The sequence below is a fragment of the Lygodium microphyllum genome, chromosome 15 (genome assembly GCF_053477565.2).
Source record: "Lygodium microphyllum isolate KBCC chromosome 15, Lygodium_microphyllum_v1.1.10, whole genome shotgun sequence".
Taxonomy (NCBI): domain Eukaryota; kingdom Viridiplantae; phylum Streptophyta; class Polypodiopsida; order Schizaeales; family Lygodiaceae; genus Lygodium; species Lygodium microphyllum.
In genome coordinates this window covers 85,766,269-85,773,361 of record NC_141149.1, presented here as the reverse complement: position 1 = coordinate 85,773,361, position 7,093 = coordinate 85,766,269, and positions in this window count along the sequence as shown.

Here is a 7,093-nt window from a genome sequence, read left to right as displayed (position 1 = left end):
AGCGAGCTCTATCAAACTATCATGAATTCGATTTAGCGAGCTCTCTTTGCGAAGTCAAGCCGGATGTGAATCTTTTACAGCTTATTAAGCTTTCCCCAGGAGTACGTAAGGAATTTAGAAAGATCCTACGTACCGGGTATATCGTAGAACCTTTGGATATTGCGCGAGTAGGTGATCGCTGGTTCGAGCATGCTGAGAAGCATTGCCTAAGGGTTGCAGCCTATGTCGATGGGATATTAGTAGATTATGCCATTGTCGACACGGGATCATCTGTTAACATTATGAGTTCTGAACTGATGGAAAGATTGGGTCTTGTGATCTAGAAAGATACCTCCACAATTCTCAGAATGGCAGATGATAGTTTGAGACAGCCGGAAGGCTGCATTACTAAGGTCCATGTCACTGTTGCAAATGTAGAATGCCTGTTGGACTTTAGGGTGATTCGTTTTGCAGGCCGTCCAAGTTACCAAGTATTACTCGGACGACCTTGAATCTTACAAGCGGACTGCCAAGTGGATATACCAGCCGGTCGGCTAATATTCGGCAGAGGTGCCCAGCGTGTGGTGGTTGATGCTTATCTTGAGTCCCCGCAGAGTGAGAGAGCTCCTCTATCTTCTACAGAATTGGAGACATTAGAAGATTTATCTGCCAGTGAGACATCATCGAGTGATGAGTCCAAAGAGGGATCCACCACGGAGGACATCTATCAGATCACTTTGAATGAGCCGATAGAGGGCCAAGATTGTATAAGAGATGCAGATGTTATCGAGCTAGACCTTGGTACGCGTGATGATTCGCGGCTAATCAAATTAGGTTCTATGCTCAGCTCAGCAGAAAGGGAGGACTATGTGGCCTTGATCCAGGAATTCCGTGATATCTTTGCCTGGAGTTATGATGAGTTGAGAGGCATCCCTCCTAGTCTTGCTGTTCATACAATTCCGTTGAAAGAGGGCAGTCGTCCTGTACGGCAGAAAGTAAGGCGTATGCCTTTCGAACTAAGGGACGGGCTGTTTGAAGAGTTACAGAAGCTTCGAAAAGCGGGTTTGATTTTTCCTGTGCAACACACGGAATGGTGTTCGCTGGTTGTGATTAGAAAGAAGAAGAATAATCAAATCTGTTTATGTGTAGACTTTAGGGAGCTAAATAAGCAGACAGTTAAGGACTACTACCCATTGCCATTTATTGACCAGATTTTGGATCAATTAGCGGGTAGGGAGATATATTCGTTTATGGATTGCTTTGCAAGATACAACCAAATGGCAATTGCAGAAGAGGATAAGTTGAAAACAACTTTTATAACTGTATTTGGTACTTTTGCGTACCATGTGATGGCCTTTGGTTTATGCAATGCGCCTGGTTCGTGGCAACGAACAACAGATAAGACATTCGGTGACATATCCCCTGAAGAGTTGAAGGTGTTTATTGATGACTTAGGGGCCGCCACCGTGAGAGGAAGGCAGTTGATCATTTTAGGAAAATGCTTTGAGCGCTGTAGACAATTTTGCATCGCCCTAAACCCACGGAAGTGTGTTTTTGGAGTACCTTATGGGCTGTTGCTGGGTCATGTGGTCAGTTCGGTAGGAATTGCGACAGACCCCGAGAAGGTTAAAGTTATAGTTGCCATGGGTCCACCACGCACTCCGAAAGAGGTTCATAGCTTTCTGTCTTTGGTTGGTTACTACTGTAGATTCATCAACGCCTTAGCAGAAAGAACGTTGCCGCTTACAAATTTATTGTCCTTTAGCTGTTCATTTGTATGGGGTGACCCTTGTAAGGTAGCATTCGAGGATGTGAAACAAGAGCTAGCAAGAGTGCCCGTTTTAAAAGCACCTAAAAGAGGTGAGGTGTTCTATATATTTTCAGCAGCTACCATGTATAGTATCAGCTGCTGTTTAGCCCAAATTTGGGGAGAGAAGTGGTACCACCCGATTGCTTTTGCTAGTCGGAAGCTGGGGGTATCCGAAATCAACTATACTTACATGGAGAAATTGTGTTTAGCAATGGTCTTTGGGACCAAGAAATTTAGGCATTATATTCTCTATGAGAAAGTCGTGCTTTATACGAAGGCGGAGAGACTTCGATTATTGATGAATAAGCTACAGCCGCCTGATCGTCTAGCGAAGTGGTTAATCACTTTGCAGGAATTTGATTATGAAATCAAGAGTAAGCCACCAAGGTTGCAAGGCATTGTGGAATGTCTTGTGGACTTTGGGGAGCCGAAAGAATCTGGGGCTGAAGGTAGTGACATGGAGTTGTTATTTAAAATAGTTACGGCATCTATTTCCTCCTGGTATGCTGCAATAACGCATTATTTATCAACAGGAGAGGCGGGATCCGAATTATCTAAAGCTGAGAGAAGGAAAATTAAGCAGCAAGCGTTAAAGTTTGCTTTGATCGCAGGTACATTATATCGGCAAGGGGTTGATGATATCTATCGCCGGTGTGTGATGCCTGACGAGGTGCCATTCATTTTGGAAGAGTGCCATGATTCTGCTTGTGGTGGCCATTTTGTTGGACGGCTTACAACACAAAAGGCTTTAAGAGCAGGTTATTGGTGGCCTGCCATCTTCCAGGATGCGTTTGTGTATGTCAAGAGATGCGATATTTGTCAACGACATGATAGTCGAGAGAATAGGAAACGACCACTCACTCCTATTATGGCGATACTTCCATTTGAGAAGTGGGGAATAGACTTTGTGGGTCCTATTACTCCATCGTCGACTACACAAAAGAGGTACATCATTGTCGCAACTGACTACTTCACAAAGTGGTCAGAAGCACGTGCAACAAGGAAAGATGATGCTAAAGAAACTGCTAGTTTCCTTTTAGAGCAGATAATATGCCGGTTTGGTCCGCCGAAAGAATTAGTGTCGGACCGCGGAACCCATTTCCTGAATAAGGTGATTAAAGGTTTGATAGAGATGTGGCAAATTAAGCATAACAAGACAACCCCATATAATCCGCAAGCCAATGGGCAAGTTGAGAGCACCAACAAGCAGCTTGTGGGCATCCTGTCCAAAATTGTGTCGGAAAAGAAACGGGATTGGGATAAAAAGTTATACGTGGCAGTGTGGGCCTATAATACGACTTTCAAACGAGCCACTGGCCATACCCCATTCAAGTTAGTATATGGGGAGGAGTGTGTCTTGCCTTTAGAAATTGAGTTGCCGACTATTCGGTTTGCCATCAGTCATTCTTTGAGCGATGAAGACGCGCTTTTTGAGCGCTTGACGACACTAGCACATTTAGATGAGCTTAAGTTGCAGAGCTTATTGCACCAAGAAGTGGCAAAGCGCCGAATGAAGCAGCTCCACGACCTCAAAGCCAAGAAATACACCTTCAAGAAAGGACAGCTTGTTCTGTATTATGACGCACGACGTGAATTATTTCCAGGCAAGCTAGAGCCTAAATGGGATGGGCCCTATAGGATCGTTAGAATATGAAAGAATAAATCCACAGTTTTGTTAGCTGACCTTGAGGGCGTAGAATTTAAAAATAAGGTTAATCTTAATAAGATTAAACCTTATTATTTCTGATTGCACTAATGCTATGACTGCCTTGCAGGTCTAGGAGAGATCGATCAAACATCTGCAAGGAAATCGTGATAGAGGTTGATGGGTCGTCTGATCCCTTATTTAGAACACCCATATTTAGAACAGAGGTATCATCAGGGAAAGCTCATTTGGTGGAGCAAAGGATACAAGGTGATTGAGCAAGAAGGCAGGACATTTATTTGGGAGATCAAGGTCTTTTGCCATCACTGCCTACAAATTTTGATGAGCATCCTTGTTGAATTCAATGATGATGGAGGGATGGAGCCTACAGTCCACCCATTGAATATGCTGAATTTCGATTACCATAATTACGAGTAGAGTTCCGGATGGCGGGAGGTGTAAACCCTTTATGGACATACACCTTGTACTTTGATGGGGCGTCCAGGGGTGCATGCAAAAAAGGAAGTGTAGGAGTTGTCATCCGAGACCCCCGACGACGCATTGCAAAGAAGGGTGGTATCCGCCAGTTGTTGGTGAAAGGGGACTCTCAGTTGGTTTTAAATCAACTCAATGGGACGTACATGGTGCGAAACCCCATCCTTTGCATGTACCATCATACTGCCATAGCCCTGCTAGACGAATTTGATAGAGTGTCTTTTCAGCTGATCCCGCGGAATTGGAATCAGTTTGCCGATTCTTTGGCTAATTTTGCGTATGAAGAAGACCTCTTCTTTAATTGTGGCCCTTGTCCCGATATATCTATTGATGGTGAGACAAAACCTGGTCGTTTGTGGGGTATGCTTTCTGAACATGCCCTCTTTGGCAGACGATGGGTGATTTGGGTGATGCAGAGGGTAAGCGAGACTCATCTCCCTTTATTATCTGGGACCCATAGACTGATTAGACGACATGTGATGCGAACACCTCTTGCAATATACGCAGGAGGGATAGGTCATAATCTAATGCACCTAGTTTAGGGCTTCGAGCCCTGTTTCCCTGGGAATAGTATGCTTTGATGTCTATCATAGTTGTTTCCAGGAGGATATTATGTAGTATTGTTTGATTTCATTAGGCCAAGAGGGCCGATTCAGTTTTGTAGTGAAGTGTTGCATTTCATTAGGCCAAGAGGGCCATTTCCCTGTCTAGTGCGGGTGCATTTAATCGGGTTTTTGTTTTAAGTATTGTGCTGGACAGGTTTCGCGGTTCGTGGAATTTTGTGGAGCCTGGAGGAGCCTTCGCTGCGATGGAAGCTTCTTGTGGCCAATCCAGGTGATACCTCTCCTTTACGAGTACCTTTCTTTCCTGTTATATGTGTATTTGTACTTGTCGAGGGGATACATTTTTGTTGGGGACCGGCAACCAAGGCATGAAGTCCCAGGTTTAGGCTAAGTATGTTTTGAGGGAGGTCGGAGTAGTCATTGCCTCCTGCAAAGACATTGTCAGACACTGAAAGACCTGTTTTAGAAGGAAGTCCTAGTGGCCCTGTCTGCTAGCCTGCTAGGCAGCGGTTCTAGAAGTTCTTATTAGTAGTGAGGCAGTTAGAGAAGCCTGCTAGAAGCTAATAATGATGATGCCAAGAAATCCTGAACATCCTAAAAGATGAATATAAATACGAAGGTGTGTAAAAAGGGGTTCTAACCCCTATCAAAGAAAAGAAAAGGAATGAAAATATATAAGCAGTTGATCATTGCCTTGCGAGGGCCTGGTAGGTTCCTAGGGACGAATCAGACCTGGGTCCGATACCTTGTCTTCCTAGGGGTGGCTTCTTGCTGAAAAAAAATGATGATGACAAAACAAGGTTGGAGCGAAAATAAAAGTGAGCGTTAGAAAAGGATTAAGTGTCGCCTTGCGAGGACTTGGTAGGTTCTTGGGTGCCAAGACAGGTCCTGAGGCCCATGCCCTGTTCTCCTTGGGTCACTACGCTCAGCTCCCTCCTTTTTACATGCCCAAGTATGTTCATCCAATAAAAACCCTAAAAGAAGGCATATACTGAAAGAAAATACTCTTTGATCAGGCTATAGGAGTCCTCGCCTTGTAGGAGCTCCTAGTTGTGTTGTCTTTAGTTGGTAAGTAGTGCAGACTACCACTACAGGCAACCTCTTTGATAGGTTTTTTAGTTTGGCAGTGTTGGAGCAGCTGGTCAGTGACTCACTTCGGATCTTTTATTAGATGATGCTAGGCCTACTCCTTGTGGATGTCATGCCTTGGTTCTGTCCAAGGATAAGGGGAGCATTGTGCTGAGTTTTATTATATATTTGTTTTATATCAGTTTGATGCTTCTTTGGTTGTTTATGTGCAGATATGTTCGTGGATTCGACGGGCTGAGTCGCCCTATCCCGTGGTCGCCAATGAGAGCGGAATTTAGGTGACGGAAAGTGCTTAAAAATAGCTAAAAATTATGAATATCAAGGGAAAAATATTCAATGTCAAAGGCGGCGGCTCGATCTAGGACGATTTTAAGCGCCAAAGTGCTTTAAAGGCGCCCGAGCGACACTTGTTGATTTTTCATAATTTTTCAGTCAGTCGTGCGGGTTGACACGAGCTACTGGACAATGCGGGATGCTAAGCCGGACGCCCAGGATTTTTCAGAGCTCGATTCCGAGTCCGGACGGGGGAATGGCCAAGAAACCGGTCAAGATACGAAGGGGTGGACCAAAGTTTGGCCAAAGTGGGCATGACCTTTGGGAGCCCAATTTTAAATATCACATGAAAGGAAGATGGAAATGAGAGATGCCAAATCGTGGAGGAGAGAAGGCGCCATCACGTCCGATTTTTGCGCTTGAATCATGGAGGAGCCATCTCCTGCCTGTGAGCAACCCCCCTAATCGACATTGGGCATTGATTCCCCTCTGAACCCTGACTCTATCGCCGCCCTTCACTCGCGCAATGATGCCCTCTTTGAAGATCTCTGATTTCAGTCTTTCTCTCTCCTCCCTCTCTCTCTTCTAAAGGCAAGTTCATGTGGGAAGAAGAAGGAAGAAGAAAGAATGATGGAGGCTTGTTCGGCATGGATCGGATTGCTCCATGGGCTGGAAATGGTGATTTGTGATCGTGCTGGACATGAAGTGCTGCTGATTTTCAAATTTTCAGCCATGGACATGAAACCCGAAACACGCAAATAAGCGGTAATTCAACATTTTCAAAGGAAATTTGAGATTTCATGGCTTTTGATTGATAAAATGTTGTTCATGTGGGCTAAAAATTGTTTATGTTGCTGTTTTCCATGAGTACTTGCTGGTCATAATAAGAAAATCAGAAAAATATGCATCTTGTGGTTCAAAATAATACATTAAAACATGAAAAACATGAAAAATCAAGGGAAAATGATGGTTTTTTGGCATAAAAATGGGGAAGTAAATAGGAACATCAACTAAACTTTCATTTTTCTGCAAGAAGGAACTAAGGGCCACAACCCATAACCTATCTTGAATTTTTAGTAATAAAATAATGCAGAAAATAAGGGAAAATACAAGGGAAATAGAGAAAAATCACTAAAAATAGGAGAAAAATGCATTTTGGGTGCGGAAAATTAATGATAAATAAGAGCAATGTTTGTGAATGTTTGTGGAGACTGAAGCATGAGGATTTGCCTTAGTTCA